The 18876-nt window shown below is 42.1% G+C and overlaps 1 pseudogene; it reads right to left on the bottom strand.

The window, feature by feature from the left end:
- LOC107660105 (transmembrane protein 182-like) overlaps window positions 1-18876 on the bottom strand; it is a 40863-nt pseudogene that overhangs the window by 11012 nt on the left and 10975 nt on the right.

Raw genomic sequence — 18876 nt, 5'->3', positions numbered from 1 at the left:
AGGGCAGGTCTAAGGTAAGACACCAGTCCAGTCTGTGCTGAAACGCTACTGTCAATCAAACTATTGTGGGCAGAGCCTGGTTTGTGACGTCACACAGACAGGCATCTGAGATCGGCTCGATTTGAGAAAGGGGTAAAGATTTGAGTAGATTAAAAAAAAAAACACTTGGTGGATTTTTATCATTATAGGGTGGTTGTGTACACGCAGTGCCAACACACATTTCAGTTCAAAAAACTTGTAAAAGTGCATGTAGCATCCTATGACCCCTTTAATTTTTATCTAATTATTTTTTTAATTTGTTTTTAAAATCACATTTTAAATCACAAATCACAAATTTTAACCAGAAAAATCGCAATTAGATTATTTTTCCCAAATCGTGCAGCTTAAACCACACCTGTTAGTGCTTTCCCTGTCAGTGCTGCATGTGGGTGGTTGTTCAATATAATTTCTTCCATAATGCAGCCATCTGTCACATAGTATTTTTGAGAAAAATGCTTCTGTGTGCTTAATTTAAAGCTGCAGTCCGTAACTTTTTTTGGTTAAAAATTATCCAAAATCAATATTTGAGCAAGTACATAACCAGCCACTGTTCAAAACTATCGCCTTATTTTAGCCAGATTCACAACGGTTAGTTTATAATAATGTTTTCTAATTTGAGTGGTACGGGTAGGTTTTCATGGGAAATTCGAACATGCTGCTGCGTCGTAAAAATTTTAGCAGATAAAAAAAAAAAAACACTGGATGGATTTTTATCATTATTGTGTACACACACACTGCCAACACACATTTCAGTTCAAAAAACTTGTAAAAGTGCATGTAGCATCCTATGACCCCTTTAATTTTTATCTAATTATTTTTTTAATTTGTTTTTAAAATCACATTTTAAATCACAAATCACAAATTTTAACCAGAAAAATCGCAATTAGATTATTTTTCCCAAATCGTGCAGCTTAAACCACACCTGTTAGTGCTTTCCCTGTCAGTGCTGCATGTGGGTGGTTGTTCAATATAATTTCTTCCATAATGCAGCCATCTGTCACATAGTATTTTTGAGAAAAATGCTTCTGTGTGCTTAATTTAAAGCTGCAGTCCGTAACTTTTTTTGGTTAAAAATTATCCAAAATCAATATTTGAGCAAGTACATAACCAGCCAGTGTTCAAAACTATCGCCTTACTTTAGCCAGATTCACAACGGTTAGCTTATAATAATGTTTTCTAATTTGAGTGGTACGGGTAGGTTTTCATGGGAAATTCGAACATGCTGCTGCGTCATTACGTCACTTCTGTAAACAAAGAAGTTGTCCCGGCTACTAGGTTGGCACATATGAGCATCCTGCAGGTGGCCGATCGTTTATAGCCTTTTCTAACAGCAGCTGGAATAATTCGATTCATCCGCGCTGGAGCCGTGCCAGAGTACAACCCACGCAAGGAGAAGGGTGTTCCTGCACAACCGAAGGCTGCAGTTTCAGGACCGCAGTTCTAGGACCGCAGTTGTAGGACCCTATTCTTTTGTAACAGCGCCACCTACCGAATTGGATAATATAGCGGAGGCTGCAGTGTCCACGGTGAAAGTTGATGTATTCCCTCAGCGACAAGCACGGATCAGCTCTAGGCATGACGAAGCGGATATTGTCCTCTTTTGGAAGGCCAAACAAAGTAGCTTTGCTTTCACAACTAAACACACAGCATCTCCACAACATGGCGCCGGCGGCAACAACAATACTACAGCGAGAATAAAAGTTACACCTTCTTTCTTTGCGTAAACATTTGGGCGGTGTTATGCAAATCTTCCCACAAAGTGACGTAGACATGTGGGGGCGTGTTTAAACGAGCTGTTTTAGGAGGGCGTGGACAAGTCTTAAATTTTATAAAGAATATCTCTTTGGATTTGAGACTTTAGTCTTTGCAACTTAACAGATCTTCTTTATGCACCAAGAGCTTGTAACATTCCAAAGAGAAAGGAAAACTTGAAATCGCATCATATGACCCCTTTAAGTTACTTAAATAAAAATGGCATTTTGTTATTGCAATGCTAAATTTGTTGCAATTTTGCACTTTGACTTTTGACAGTCTGAGATATTTGAATATTGTGAGTAATAAAACAATAGTCTTTGACATCATAATTGTATAGCATTATTGTTTTAAATACCAAATATTTTTCTTAAAACATTCCTCATGAATGCTTATTCAATTATTTGTAATATGTTGTTGTGAAAAAAAGTAGTTTCAATGTAGCTAGCTACTTTTTTGGTAGTAACTTGTAGTGTAGTTAGCTACTTTTTCAGAGGGTTAGCTTGACTGTAGCTTAACTACTTTAACTTATGAATAGCTTGTAGCTTATCAAGCTACAGTTTGAGAGTAGCTTCCCCACCACTGTAGGGACCATGGCCGTAGCCATCTATGAGGTAAATGTTTATATTCAGAATTAAAATATGAAGTTTTCTGAATGACTTATTAGTGTTTTAAAACTCCTCCCATGAGTGTCTGCATGTAAAATTCAATTTAGACTGTTTTACTAGATTGTTCAGTGTCCGTGGTGTGAAAATGATGCAGAGCGAGTCATGTGAACAGAGCTTGAGAGAGCATTGTGAGTGAAGGTGTGGGCGCAGCCTCCGCCGTGTTGCCAGGTCCAGATATTATGATTGTGGCAGTGTGGGACGGCCTTCCCTTTCTCGAGTGGTGTCCCTTTATGAGAGTGATTAATGAGGTTAATTAACGTTAAGAGTATTTAAATGTCTGGGTGGGAAGCATTAGAACATAGCCTCTGTTGTTCCCGCCTTCTTCCGGTCTTCAGCGTCACAGCAGTTGAAGTAGGTGATGGTTGATTATGCGTGTATTGTGTGTTTTAGTCGATTTATAGTAATGCTCGTTCTTGTTTTTTTATATTGGCAAGATGTTGTTGCAGCCGTGCCTGTTAAGTCCTCGGTGAGCTGCGTTAAGCACTCGTTGGAAGTTCTAGGTATGCAGGCTATTGTTTTATGTTGATTTTCGTTTTGAATTATTAGTCTGAAGTGTTTCTCTTATGTATTTTTAGTGAAACAATAGTTACGAAGACATCCTAACATCCTATGTTTGGGCAGTTGTGGATTGGAGTATGTATGATGTGATAATTGTTTGGGAATATGTTGTTTGCGGTGTTTTTGATTTATTGTTTTGTTTTTACAGTCTTCCGCAGTCCAGTTGATGCCTAAACTGCGGGTCGTGCTGTGGTTTTCCTTCTGTTTTCCTTCTGTTTTCCTTAGTTTGGGTTGTTGTGGTGTGAAGATAGTGTTTATGCATTTCCTTTGTGTGTGGGTTTTGTGTTTGTTTTGAGCGTGGTGGCTCGAGTGAGTTGTTTAGGCCGAATTGGTAGTGGGTCCTCCACTTAAAATCTAATTCTAAGTGGTACTGGTTTGTTGCCAGTGAGGTAGGATGCTACTTTACTCCATTAATTGGCCTTTTTGTTTAGTAATTGTGATTTTTGTTCTTTTTTTCCTTTTCTTGAGTGAATATTTGATATTTGTATTTTTATTGGACCCACTAACTTCTTTTTTTCTCTTTTTGTTAGTTCAAGGCTGAGCGCGCCGAAGGGGAGGCTAGTCACCTGGGTGAAGTACTTTGTTGTGAGTTTGGAGCACCCGGGTTTGAGCACCTCTTCCTATTGTTTGCTGAGCACATGTTTGGTTGAGAGCACAATTTATTTCAGCTAGTTTGCCACCCCTAAGGTAAGATTTAGCCTTGTTGCTTTCATTTTTATTTTTGTAAGATTGTTTTCTTGTATTTTGAATGTGTAGTAAAATGTTTTTTTTTTTATCTGGTGAACTTTGATTTACCATTGCTGTAATAAAATTTGTCAATTTTGAGCACTTCTCCGTCTTCTCATTGCATCATCGGACTTACAGTCCTTGAGTATTTCCCTGGGTGTAATTCCCAGTGTGGCGTAGTCATTCTACAAACTTTAGGTTACCAAAGGTACAGCACTGGTCACAATCTGGCGTAGTCGGCAGGATTTTGTTGCATTGTAGAGGCGGAGACGTGGATTTTGTCATTTTGTTTTTTAATTTTTTTTATTTCATTTTTTTTATTTTCTTTGCAGAGGTAAAGGGGGAAAACAGCAGCCGACTCTGAGTCATGGATGGTGAATTGGCAGAACTTCGAGATATGGTGGCACAATTGAGAGCCGAAAATGAACGTTTGCACCAGGAGAGGATGGCCACTGCAGTAACAGATGCTGTCCCGGCTCTTTCTGATAACACTGCTGCAAGGCCATTTACTAGTGTGGCTGCCGGAGGTATTTCAACTGCTATTGAGAGACTTGTTCTTGTCCCACGGGATAGAAAGTGTCCTATGTTCCGAGGTAGTTCCGGTATTGGTGTCGACGAATGGGTCGAGGAGGCCCGTGCATGTATGCGAGCTCGTCATTTGGTTCCAGCTGAACAAGCTTTCTTTTTGTTTGACCACTTAGAAGGGGAGGCTAGGGACGAAATTAAATTTCATTCAGGTGCTGAGCGGGGAGACCCTGAAGCCATTATTAAAATTCTATTAGGACTGTATGGTTGTTGTCAATCATATGTTGCCTTGCAAGAGGCTTTCTTTTCCAGGAAACAGCAAGAGGGGGAGGGTCTTCATGAGTTTTTCTTTGGCTTTGATGGGTCTCAAGGATCGGGTAAAACGTGTTGCACCAGTGGGTATGTTGAATTTTGAGGTATTGTTACGTGATCAATTTATTGAGTATGTTTGTGACGGTTCTCTCCGTCGAGAGCTAAAACAACTAGTACGTCGCCAGTCTACGGTTACACTGTTAGATGTAAGAGGGGAGGCTATTAGGTGGGAAAGGGAGGGCATGCCCGGGGGTACCCGAGGTCATAGTTATTCAGTTCCATCTGCCTATGGCATCCAGTATGGGGTTCAAGGGAGGTCTTCTACTATGACACATGATGGTTCATTTGGGTCTGAGTTGGGGGATCTCAAAGAGATTTTGAAGCAACAGCAGGACCAGCTTAATCAGTTGACACAAAGTATTGCCTCACTTCAGAATAATCAAAGGCGCATTCGATTGCCCAGAGATGGGCCTGTAATTTGTAGGAGGTGTCAGCGTCCTGGGCATTTTGCCAGAGAGTGTGATGGCGAAAGGGTTTCCTTTCGCCCTCGGTCTAATTCTGTAGCCTCATCCTCATCTTTTCTGTCTGTTGTTGGGCCTCCTGCTCTCCAACAGGAGTCAGAAAACTAGTGCCCACCGAACTGCTGAGCCACGGTTTGGGTGGGGCCTCTATTGGCTCTAGTGTTACGAGTAGTTTGAGCACCACAGCAAAATTAATGTCCTCTTGCCCTTATGTAGATGTTTCTATGGGGGGAGTTAAGGTGTCTTGTTTATTGGACACCGGTTCAATGGTGTCTACGGTCACAGAGAGTTTCTTTTCGCAACATTTGAAGACAGGCCGTTTGCAGGCCTGTCGGTGGCTTCAGCTTAGGGCTGCTAATGGATTAGCCATACCTTATTTAGGCTACCTAGAATTGGATGTGTCACTGTGTGGAAAGATTATACCTGGTTGTGGCATACTCGTAGTAAAAGATCCTCCGGGTGGTGCTAGTGTCCCAGGGGTTCTTGGGATGAATATCATTAGCAAATGCTATGAGCTTCTGTTTTGTCAACATGGGCCTGCTTTATTTGAGTTGCCAACTGTGTCCCAGGCACCTGGTCCGGTGGTTCAAGCCCTTCAGCAATATCATCAGGCGGATGGTAGTCCTCCACCTGACTTGAAGAGTAGTGTTAAATTATGTCAAGGGAGGGTTCAGCGTATCCGAGGGGGTGTGACTAAGTTTGTTGCTGCAACTTGTTCGGACCAGTTTTCGGGTGGTTTTGCTTTATTTTAGCCTCTTGACTCTGGCTTACCTTGAGGTTTGTTAGCTTCCCCTGCTTTAGTTAGGGTGTCTCGGGGTACAGTTTACATTCCTGTAGTAAATGTTGGTACCATGGATATTGTGCTCTATGCTCGCACACAGCTAGGTCATCTATGTAGTGTGGATGTGGTTACTTTACCGAAGGGTGTAGCTGAGTTGAGGGCAATTGAAGTTGCTGGTACCTCCCCTAATCCAATTTTGAGTCAAATTGATGCTCTTGATTTATCCAGTATTAATAGTGAGGATAGCCAACAGGTTCGGATGTTGTTGCATAAATATCAGTCGGTGTTCTCTGCCCATGAGGGTGATTTAGGCTGTACAAGTCTTCTATCACATGAAATCCCTCTGTTAGACGAAGTTCCTGTTAGGTAACGTTACCGGCGTCTGCCGCCATCTGAGTATGAGGTTGTTAAGGCCCATATCGATCAGTTGCTTGAGGCACAGGTCATTAGGGAGAGCTGCAGTCCCTATGCTTCCCCTATTGTATTGGTGCGAAAAAAGGATGGTAGTCCTCGTCTTTGTGTGGACTACCGCCAGTTAAATCAGAAGACTCATAAAGACGCTTTTCCACTACCTCGTATTGAAGAGTCTTTGGATGCACTTTCTGGGGCCTGCTGGTTTTCTACTCTTGACCTAGCCAGTGGTTACAATCAAGTTCCGGTTGCTGAAAAGGATAAAGCCAAGACCGCTTTTTGTACTCCTTTTGGATTATTTGATTTTAACCGTTTGCCATTTGGCCTCTGCAATGCCCCAAGCACTTTCCAGCGTCTTATGCAACGGTTGTTTGGGAAACAGCATTGTCAGTCTCTCTTGCTTTATCTTGATGATGTGGTGGTTTTTTCTTCTACCATTTCACAGCATCTCGAGCGATTAGAGGGGGTGTTAAGCCGATTGGAGCAGGAAGGACTTAAAGCTAAGTTGGAGAAATGTGCCTTCCTTAAGCAGGAGGTTGGCTATTTGGGACACGTGATTTCCAGCGCTGGTGTCTCCACTGATCCAAAGAAGATCGAGGCAGTGGCCAAGTGGCCACGTCCAAGCCATGTGTCTGAGCTGCGATCGTTTCTGGGTTTTACCAGCTATTATCGTCGTTTTGTAGAGGGTTTTGCTAAATTGGAAGCACCCCTACATAAGCTAGTGGCTGAGTTAGCTGGTACAAAGTCTCGAAAGGGGACTGGACAGGACTTTGCGGCGGCCTGGACGGAAGCCTGCGAACAGAGCTTTGAAAAGCTGAAAGCTAAACTTACCTCCACCCCAGTCCTGGCTTATGCTAATTTTTCGTTGCCTTTTATTTTAGAGGTAGACGCCAGCCATAGTGGCTTGGGGGCAATACTGTCACAGGAACAAGAAGGTAGGGTCCGGCCGATAGCATATGCGAGCCGTGGCCTCCGCCCACCAGAACGTAACATGATCAATTATAGCTCAATGAAGCTAGAGTTCTTGGCTCTGAAATGGGCAGTTTCCGAAAAATTTCGTGAGTACCTCTTGGGGCATAAGTGTATAATCTACACCGATAATAATCCCTTAAGCCACCTCGCCTCTGCCAAGTTGGGAGCAACCGAGCAGCGATGGGCGGCCCAGCTTGCATGCTTTGATTATGAAATTCGATATCGATCAGGCCGAAATAATAAGAACGCTGATGCTTTGTCTCGGCAGTATTTACCAGCTGTTACTACCTCTTTTGTTCCAGAGCCCTTGCAGCAGGCTGTGGCTTTACAACAGCAGCTTCCTATTACTCAAGCTGCTATTTTTGTTTTACCCTATCATTCTGCTTCTGATATGTGTTCTCTGCAGTGGGCTGATCCTGATATTCGAGCTGTTTTAAGCCTTCTGAGGCAGAAGAGGCGCCCTAGCTCGTCGATGCGTCGAGCGTTATCTACCTCGGCTTTGGCTTTGTTACGGCATTGGGATCGTCTGGTGGAGAGGAATGGCATATTGCATCGTCGGACTCTTCGACCTAATGGTGGTGAGGAGGTCTTTCAAGTAGTTTTGCCAGCCTCTTTGAAGCAGGACGTACTCACTCAGTTACATCAAGATCATGGACATCAGGGGGTAGAGCGGACGACTGAACTGGTCCGCCAGCATTGTTTTTGGCCTGGAATGACTGCTGAGGTGAAGCGATGGTGTCAAGAGTGTGAGAGGTGCCAAGTGGCTAAGGATACTAACTTTGCTGCCCCTAGTTTTATGGGGCATTTGTTAGCCTCACGACCCAACGAGATTCTAGCCCTGGATTTTACAATTCTGGAACCTACCCATCATGGCTTGGAAAATGTGTTGGTTATGACTGACATTTTTAGTAAATTTACATTGGCCATACCTACCCGGGATCAGAGGGCCTCTACTGTGGCCCAGGTCCTTGTGTCAGAGTGGTTTTGCAAATTTGGGGTGCCTGGTCGTCTCCACTCCGATCAGGGTCGTAATTTTGAGAGCAGTCTTATCCAGCAATTGTGCCAGCTGTACGGAGTTACGCGGACACGTACTACTCCTTACCATCCAGCTGGTAATGGACAATGTGAACGGTTCAATCGGACTATGCATAATTTACTGCATACCTTACCTTTGTCGAGAAAGAGAGACTGGGCGTCCTGCCTTCCACAGTTAGTTTTTTGTTATAATACTACTCCACATCAGTCAACTGGCGAGTCTCCACACTTTCTTATGTTCGGTCAAGATCCCCAGTTACCAATAGATTTCTTGTTGGGCCGGGTGCAGGAGTCTGAAGCTGGCACTGTCCATGACTGGATTCGAGAGCACCAGTCCCGATTTCAGGTGGCATTTGAAGGGGCTAGAGAGAGACTGAGTAGTGCTGCCTCTCGTCGCAAGGACTATCACGATCAGAGAGTGAAGGAAGATCCATTATATGAAGGCCAGCGTGTGTATCTGTGAAATTTTGGAGTAAGAGGCCGTCATAAAATTCAAGATTATTGGCACTCTGATGTGTATCAGGTACTTAAGGCACCTAAAGATAGAGGCGTGGTATATACAGTGGCACCTGTGAATGACCTTGGGAAGATTCGACATGTACATCGGACCATGTTGAAGGCCCAACTGCAGCCAGAGTCTCGGGATATCTCTCAGGGTAGTTTGCCGCCAATAGTCGAGTTGTGCCAAGAAGACGTCAGTCAAGAAGATTTTAATGATGACCTGTTCTTCACATCTACCAGCATAGATGGTGCTGGTACTAGCTCTGCCCCGGTGAGACCTGTCGTTTCAGGTACTCTTCCAGTATCCACAGAGATTCCAGTACGGTCCACAGTCAACCTAGAGGTTCAGGGATTAAGATCATCGACCTCTTCTATTGTTTAGCCTGACCATTTTGGTCCAAGTTCATCTGATGTAACTCGAGCCCCATTGCAACGGACGTCACGTTTGACAGCAGGGCAACATTCTAATTTGCACCATCTCCCCCAGGCAGTGGGGGGGGGGGTTGCTAATGGGACTGTTGTCTCTCTTGGGCCGGTGTCTCGGGCAGTTTCTGTTTTGTTTAGGCCCTGGAGCTAGCTGTATGCTGTTTTAGTGGGATACCGTAAGTCACTTTTGTTGAGGTCAGCTTATCGTCGGGGCGACGATAAGAAAGTGGGAGGTAGATTGTGGCAGTGTGGGACGGCCTTCCCTTTCTCGGGTGGTGTCCCTTTATGAGAGTGATTAATGAGGATAATTAACGTTAGAGTATTTAAATGTCTGGGTGGGAAGCATTAGAACGTAGCCTCTGTTGTTCCCGCCTTCTTCCGGTCTTCAGCGTCACAGCAGTTGAAGTAGGTGATGGTTGATTATGCGTGTATTGTGTGTTTTAGTCGATTTATAGTAATGCTCGTTCTTGTTTTTTTATATTGGCAAGATGTTGTTGCAGCCATGCCTGTTAAGTCCTCGGTGAGCTGCGTTAAGCACTCGTTGGAAGTTCTAGGTATGCAGGCTATTGTTTTATGTTGATTTTCGTTTTGAATTATTAGTCTGAAGTGTTTCTCTTATGTATTTTTAGTGAAACAATAGTTACGAAGACATCCTAACATCCTATGTTTGGGCAGTTGCGGATTGGAGTATGTATGATGTGATAATTGTTTAGTAATATGTTGTTTGCGGTGTTTTTGATTTATTGTTTTGTTTTTACAGTCTTCCGCAGTCCAGTTGATGCCTAAACTGCGGGTCGTGCTGCGGTTTTCCTTCTGCTTTCCTTCTGTTTTCCTTAGTTTGGGTTGTTGTGGTGTGACGATAGTGTTTATGCGTTTCCTTTGTGTGTGGGTTTTGTGTTTGTTTTGAGCGTGGTGGTTCGAGTGAGTTGTTTAGGCCGAATTGGTAGTGGGTCCTCCACTTAAAATCTAATTCTAAGTGGTACTGGTTTGTTGCCAGTGAGGTAGGACGCTACTTTACTCCATTAATTGGCCTTTTTGTTTAGTAATTGTGATTTTGTTCTTTTTTCCTTTTCTTGAGTGAATATTTGATATTTGTATTTTTATTGGACCCACTAACTTCTTTTTTTCTCTTTTTGTTAGTTCAAGGCTGAGCGCGCCGAAGGGGAGGCTAGTCACCTGGGTGAAGCACTTTGTTGTGAGTTTGGAGCACCCGGGTTTGAGCACCTCTTCCTATTGTTTGCTGAGCACATGTTTGGTTGAGAGCACAGTTTATTTCAGCTAGTTTGCCACCCCTAAGGTAAGCTTTAGCCTTGTTGCTTTCATTTTTATTTTTGTAAGATTGTTTTCTTGTATTTTGAATGTGTAGTAAAATGTTTGTTTTTTTTATCTGGTGAACTTTGATTTACCATTGCTGTAATAAAATATGTCAATTTTGAGCACTTCTCCGTCTTCTCATTGCATCATCGGACTTACAGTCCTTGAGTATTTCCCTGGGTGTAATTCCCAGGGTGGCGTAGTCATTCTACAAACTTTAGGTTACCAAAGGTACAGCACTGGTCACATAAGGACCTTTAGATTTGTTTCTTCCACTTAAGCCCACAATATAATTCAGTTTTTTACGTGTACGCTAGTGAATGCAGGCAGTCGACACATGCGCTCTAGCTTCAAAAAAAAACAAGCTTCATCTTTGTCTAGTGTCTGCTCTATTTTTCTTCAGAAGTTATGATAAAAATGTCTTTGTACACTTTTAAACTAAAGTTGCTACTATCTCATAACCCTCACACACAAGCACTTGTCAATATGGCCGTCTGTTGTTGTTGCAGTCCTTGCTATTTTGTTGTTGTTGTTTCGTTTTTTACTGTGAAACAACGGCCCGGGCCAGTTTTGCCATATTGTGGAACAACTGATTAGTGCAAAACCAAGTCAAAGTGCATGTGCGACCTGTTACAGAAATCGGATGGTGCGCATACTATTTTGGTGACAAAATTTGCGTCACTTGCATTGTTCATGGACCCTTGCGTATACGCAAAAACCAAAGTAATCTTTGGCCTTTAATGTGACACTTCAGGAAGTTAATAAAGTGGGAAGTTGCAGTTTAGGGTTAGTGATATATTTATCTTACTTCCAAAACAAAAGATTTGGATGTATTTCTGTTTATTTTGTTTTTTGGGGGGGCTTGTTTTTGTTACCATAGCAATACCTTGCAACACTGCATCACCGGCACTTAAGCTCATAACAATCAAAAAACAACAACAACAACAAAAAAAAGCCCACGGACATGTTATTGACAGAATACCACATTCGATCATCATGATACCTGTAAGAAATGGTATCAACGCTATCAAATTCAGTAGCATTAATAATAACACTAGTAAAGAGATCTGTAGAACAAGTACACATTAAAAAATTGTGCTAAATAGCACTAAAAGTGGTTAATTGGCTCGGAATCATAGGGGAACCACTTTAACTGCTATAGCACCTATCTTTAAAGGTGCCATACAGCACCTTTGTCAAATGGTGCTATGTAGAACCATAAAAGGAACCCCATTCTCCTCCTTAGATTTTAGATATATCACTGCACTCTCATATGTTTGCTATGAATGGGAATTTACTAAAATGGCAAAAGCTTTTATGCTTTTCTGAGGTCAAAAAATCTTGTGTGGGGGTCATGGAAAATTTCCTTATAGGGGGGCCTTGGGGGCAAAAGGTTGAGAACCAAGTTATCTTCAGGAAATACACTGTATTTTAATGTTGTTTTTTATCCTTTCTCCAACTAAACTAAGAGTTGAGTTAAACTAAGAGTTTAGACTAAGAAAGAGTTGGAGAACTTTTAAAGAACTATACAGGGGCTTAACGGGTTCTTTGTATGGCAGTGGTGATATATAGCACCTTAACCACCGCAAAGAACCGCTGAAGAACCATACTGGGCTTAACAGGTTCTTTATATGGTAACAGTGCTATAGCAATGTAGCATATAGCAATGCTAATGAAAAACTATTACAGTAATAAGTACTGTTGCATGAATAAATAACAAAATTATCCACCCCTAACCTATAATAAAGTATTAAAGGGGTGGTTCACTGGTTTGTTTCTAGGCTTGATTGTGTTTATGGGGTGCAGTCTAACATGTGTTAATGCTTAGTTTTTAAAAAAACGCATTATTTTTCACATAATTTACCTTTAATCCACACCGCTCTGTCCCTTCTCTGAGAAACAGGCTGATCTTTTCCTGTTTTTCAGAAGCCCCGCCCTCAGAAATAGGCGATGGGCTCTGATTGGTTAGCTAGCCCAGTGTGTTGTGATTGGCTAAACCGCCTCTAGTGCGTGTCTAAACGTCCCGCCCCTCACCTCAGCAAAATGTGCTCCGGTTGTATTGTAAACAACAACGTCGTTAATATCGCTTATCAGTTTGAGCCCGATTGAGAAGCAGAGGATATTATTGAAGAGGATCGTGCAGAACCTGTGCAAGCACGGCTTTTAATGGTAGGCCTATGTTTTTTGTTGGTTGTTGTCTCATTCTTCTAGATATGCTGTTATGTGTAAATGCTACTGCTTATATTAGCTTTTAATATACGGGTTTATCCTGATTAAAGCTTTAATACAGTACGGCAACTGCACGCACGTCCATGTATAATGCTTCTCATAGCTATGTGAAAATAAGTGTATAATTGTAACAGTTCATTTTTGGAGCTGAGCTGAATGAGAGAGAGAGAGAGCGAGAGATGCAGAGCGTGTGTAGAGCAGGGGAACGTGAGGAACGGTATTAAGAACTGCTGCTTTAGAACATTGATTTTGAAACTTGTGATTCCATTAGAATCGTTAGAAGACAGAATCGCGATTCATATATGAACAGATTTTTACGTGCACCTCTAGTTTTCTCTTTGCTGCCTTTTCCTGAGTGAGGGGTTTATCTGGGTTTGTGATGTCACGAACCCGGGAAGTACCTCGTTGTAGTCTCTACCAGCCGTTTTTGTAGGCATTAAACCACCAGAATTTTAAAAGACGATATCTCCGTTTGCATTGAACTTTCAGCTTTTTAACTTTGCAGATATTGTTTATGCTCAAACAGCAACATTACACACTAACTAACGTTAAAAAAAGTGAAACCGCAATCAACCACCCCTTTAACAAATTTTGATGGAATAAATAAGGTCTAATTTAATATTGTCCATCCCCCCAAAACAGAGAAAACATCTTTCACAAGCATCTGTCTCTTTTAAACTTTATATGTAGTGTATAATGAGTTGCAGGTGTTATTATAGCACAGTTCTTAACAACCCATCCCAGACCTCACTAATTTTCAAACCCTGGTTGCGGCCATGTTAGGGACTACTCTGTAAATGCCCTTGAGTGGCCTAGCCAGAGCCTGGATTTGAACCCAATCAGACATCTCTGGAGAAACGTGAAAATGGCTGTCCAACAACATTACCCAACAAACGTGACAAGAGTTTGAGAGGATCGGCAGAGAAACATGTCAGAAAACCCCCAAATCCAGGTGTGCAAGGCATTCCACAAAAATTCTTGTAATCACTGCCAAAGGTGTAATTATTATTTCGGTACTTTTTAATCAATCTCCCACGTATCACAGATTTGAATGTGAATTTTTTTCAAGAAGGGGTATGGAGTATAGATTGGTGTTACAAAAAAAATGGCTTTAACATAAAATGTGAAAAAATTTATACTTTCTGAATGTGACCCTGGACCACAAAACCAGTCATAAGGGTAAATTTTTCGAAACTGAGATTTATACATCATATGAAAACTGGATAAATAAGCTTTCCATTGATATATAGGATATTCCATTGATGTTAGGATAGGACAATATTTGGCTGAGATACAACTCTTTGAATATCTGGAATCTGATGGGGCAAAAAAATCTAAATATTGAGAAAATTGCTTTTAAGGCTGCCCAATGAAGTCCTTAGCAATGCATATTACTAATCAAAAATTAAGTTTGAATATATTTACGGTAGGAAATTTACTAAATATCTGCATGGAACATTATATTTACAAAATATCCTAATGATTTTTAGCATAAAAGAAAAATCGATAATTTTGACCCATACAATGTATTTTTGGATATTGCTACAAATATACCCCCTGCGACTTAAGACTGGTTTTGTGGTCCAGGGTCACATATATAAGGGAGAATATATATTGAGAAAACAAAAACTGAGAATATATACTGGGATTCAGAAAATAATTTAAAGAAATATTTAACAATATAAAAAAGTCTATTTTTCAAATTAAAGCAATATCAACAATAGTGCTATTAAGTTGCAAGCTGCATGCCAAGTACAAAAGAATGAATTGACCTACTGATCAAAAAAGCCAGTATGCTGTCCTGCTCTCCAACATCTCCAAAACAGACCCTCATGGTAGAACAGAAGGGTGTTTTCAGCCTGATTACTACCGTCTGGTTGTGCTTGAGAGATATCCTAATGAAACAAAATAAGATGATAAATAAATGTTCCTTCTATATTAATATTATTCCAAATATTTTAATCCCACTGAAAGTTCACCATCATATTTTGTTTTTGGATGCTGGTGTCCCTACAAGGTTTAACTAAGAAGCAAGCCTTCTTTGGTTAGCCACCTACTTTAGAAAGCCTATGTTGACTGACCAGCATTTTTTGTTTGTGAACCTTGGCTGTGTTGGTCCACAAGCTAGACCAGCAATAAGCAGCATAAATGCATGTAAATTCATACAAAAATACAAGTTCTTATTGGAGAACCTTAAACATCTATGGGACCTTTCCATTGAACAGAAGATTATATTTGAAAAAGGTTCTTTAGATTAAAATGTTCTTTATTCTAAGAAAAAGTATTTTAAGAACTTTTCACTAAAAAGTTATTTGTGGAACCCAAAGTGTTTCTTCTATGGCATCGCTGCTAAAACCTTCTTTTAAAACCTTTATTTTTAAGATTGTAGACTGTTCTTTTATTCAGAGAAGGCAAACATTTCTTTCTTGTTGTTTGTAACGTGGGGAGCGTGACAACGGAGTAGAGGATCTAAATGCAGCTTTATTCCAAAGTGTGGCCAAAACAGGCAGGGACAAACAACAGCAAACAGGTACAATCCAGGATGAGACAAAAGAGTAATCCAATAAATGGGCGAAGGTCAGGGCAGGCAGCAAACACAAGGAAACAGTCCAGGGTCAAAAACAAAGCAAGGCAACAAGGAACTAGGAAACACGGGAACTTGGAAAACCCTACAGGCTAACAATACTGAGCAATGAATGTGTGAAAAACCAGGCTTTAATTAGGGTGAGACTGATGTAGGTAACAAGACACAGGTGAAGGCAATAAGTGATGAGTTCGGCAAAGGATTATGGGAAATGGAGTCCAGGATTAATTGCAAAGGTACAGGATGGAGTGCCCTCTAGTGGAGCTTGTGGGCACTCCAGCTGGCATTTGTAACATAGCCCCCCCTTAAAGAGCGGCTTACAGACACTCCCAAATGAGAAAAGAAATTAGTCCAGGAGGGAGGTGGAGCGGCGGTGGAACAGGGGAAGGGATGGAGGGCCAGGTCCATGTGGAAGGGAGGGAACTGAGGACTGAGACAAAGCCGGCGGAGCAGGGTGCCAGGGTGGAGCCGAGGACCACCAGGGCGGAGCAGAAAACCACCAGGGCAGAGCAGACAGGACTGAAGATCCCCACGGCGGAGCAGACGACCACCACAACAGAGCAGATGGGATCGAAGGCCACCACGGCGGAGCAGATGACCACCACAGCTGAGCAGCCGGGACCGAAGATCGCCACGGTGGAGTAGATGACCAACAGGGTGGAGCTGATGGAGCAGAGAACCACCACGGTGGATCAGGCTGGACTGGAATGCAAAGCACAGAGAGGTTATCAACGGCCTCTGTGGCCGAAACAGGAAAGGCAGAGAGTTCATAAACGGCCTCCTTGGCCATAACAGGACAGTCAGATGGTTCACAGGCGGCCTCTTTGGCCGTGGCTGGACTGGCGAAGAGCTCAAAGACAGCCTTCTTGGCCATGACAGGACAGTCAGAGGGTTCACAGGCGGCCTCTTTGGCCGCGGCTGAACCAGCAGAGAGTTCAAAGGCAGACGCCGCTGCCTCTGGAGGTTCTGCAGCACAAGCCACCACCTCGCGAGGAGCTGGAGCAGACACCACCGCTTTGGGAGGTTCTGCAGCAGATACCACCACCTTGGGAGGAGCTGGACTCACTAGAGTCATTGGAACAGGAAACGGCACTCCTGGCCGAGACGAGGGAACTGAAGTCATTGGAACAGGGAACGGCACTCCTGGCCATGACGAGGGAACTGGAGTCATTGGAACAGAGAATGGTTGGGCTCGGGCGCGGTACGCGGTACACATGCAGTGTGAGCGCTAACCGCACCGGAGCACGGAACAGATACTATTTTGTGTGCGCTATATCATCATTACGACCGCAAACATATTCTATTACTACTACTACACTACACTCAAGTAATTTAATTTAATCAAGTATATTTAAGTTTATAATGGGTCTAGTTCTTACCTTATTGATGAACAGGAAATGAAGTTTGCAAGTAAAGCTGCAAATTATTTCATTCATGTCAGCTGCCTCCGTAATCATTTTCTGATACATACAAGTGAAAATCAATGCACGGCATAAATTATAAATTGATTATTATTAATTATTCGGCAGAATATTAGCGAAAGTGGTTTTCTCCGTTATCTCATACATGACCTAAGCGTGCTCCGGCCCGGAATGTTTAGTGCAAGTGTGAGTGCAGGCCAGCGGGGGAGTGGGGAGGGGGGATAATCGCACTCGGGCTCGGTTCAAGGCAACCGTGCCTAGTGTGAGTACACGCTTAGAGTCCTCCGCCTCTCCCACAGTGAACGGGGAACCGTTTAGCAACAGGGCATAGTCCAAGAACTGACACAGTGACCCTCAAGGACCATCATGGGGGAGTATGGTTTTTAACGGTTTATTAAGTCCATAACAGAAAAAGTCAATCAACATAAAGTCCGGGAGATCAGAGAGGTGAGCAATGTCCAGAAAGTCTTGAATGTGGTCCTCGAGGGAACGCATTCCCTGACGGAGGCGAACTAACCTGAGTGCTGGGTCCATGGTTGTCCTGGGATGCTCGATAAAGCCGCTGGATCCAGTTGTGGCTCAGTATTCTGTAACGTGGGGAGCGTGACAACGGAGTAGAGGATCCAAATGCAGCTTTATTCCAAAGAGTGGTCAAAACAGGCAGGGTCAAACAACAGCAAACAGGTACAATCCAGGATGAGACAAAAGAGTAATCCAATAAACGGGCGAAGGTCAAGGCAGGCAGCAAACAATCAGAAACTAGGGATGGCCGCTTTTGAAACACTGCTTCATGAAGCTTCGAAACCTTCGCGAATCATTTGTTTCGAAACAGTAGTTCGGAGCACGTATCAAAATGCCAAAGTCACGTGATTTCAGTAAACGAGGCTTCGTTACGTCATAACTGTTTCGAAACGTTTCGAATTGTCAATGGTTCATGCAAGCGGCGAACCATTGAACCAGCGCCTATGGTTTTTACCTGATCTCGGATCAGTTATATCAATATGTAGATTTTAACGAGACATTTGTGTAATTAAAAGGATGAGAAGTAGTTAATAGTCTCTTTCTGGCCTCTATATACAAGCTCTCCATAAAACAAAACAAAACAAGCCTTGCAAATTAATATAAAATATTTTAAGAGCCACATATTATACAGGCACTTCATATTTAATGTTATTTTATCATTTTTAATAAAACATTTGCAGTGGGGTTTTTCTTTGGGGAGGGGTTGTTGAATTTACACACTTTTGACCTGCAGGCATCACGGTGAGGAAATTTTCCCACCGGTTAATCGATTTGTGACAACATCGGTAATACCGGTATCACCGTGGGGGGTGGGGGCGTTCCCTATTTTCCTCGCTTTCCTTCGCTTTTAAATAGCTTGTAAAAGCGGCACGCGCATTTTACTTTCACTTTGAAATAGCAATTCGGCGTAAAACAATTGTTCGTTTGAATTTTCCGTCTTTTCCTCGCTTTCCTTCACTTTTAAATAGCTTAAATGCACCGTGCACAATTTACTTTTACTTTCGAATTAGCGGCAGGTCGGTGTCAATTCCTTGAATGCAACAACAAAATACAACGTCAAACTCACTTTAGCCTATATATAAAACATAGAACTTTTATTAACAAAACAAATACAAATACACCATGCTATAGGGCAGGCTATGCCTAATATAAAATAACAAATAACTTACATAAAGTTTAAATAGGTATACAAAACTGGAAATAGGCTAAGTAAACATGTATAATATATAACCAAATAAATAAGAAACGTAGAACGTTTATTAGCAAAACGAGTAAGAAAGCTTGGAGGCACGGCATACACCTTGATGTCAAATAAAATAAATAAATGACACAAAGTTTAAATAAAGTAAAAATCAGCAAACAATGTGGAACCAATTAAATAAGAAACGAATGTTTAAAAAAAACTTCCAAAATCACCTTAGATAAACGGCAAAAGTCAACAGGCTTTTCAAAATCCAAAATATTGTCAAACAGGCGCTTTTGCATCTCGTTTCGAAACTAAATCATCCGCGATCGTCTTGTTTGTCTCACCCCTCTCTTCTTGTCAGTCAGCTCGACTCACTCTCCTCACCGGAGAAAT

Source organism: Sinocyclocheilus anshuiensis, unplaced genomic scaffold (assembly GCF_001515605.1).
Source record: "Sinocyclocheilus anshuiensis isolate Anshui unplaced genomic scaffold, SAMN03320099.WGS_v1.1 scaffold55, whole genome shotgun sequence".
NCBI classification, from domain to species: domain Eukaryota; kingdom Metazoa; phylum Chordata; class Actinopteri; order Cypriniformes; family Cyprinidae; genus Sinocyclocheilus; species Sinocyclocheilus anshuiensis.
The sequence above is the reverse complement of the archived record's forward strand: the minus strand, read 5'-3'. Positions and strand labels throughout refer to the sequence as shown.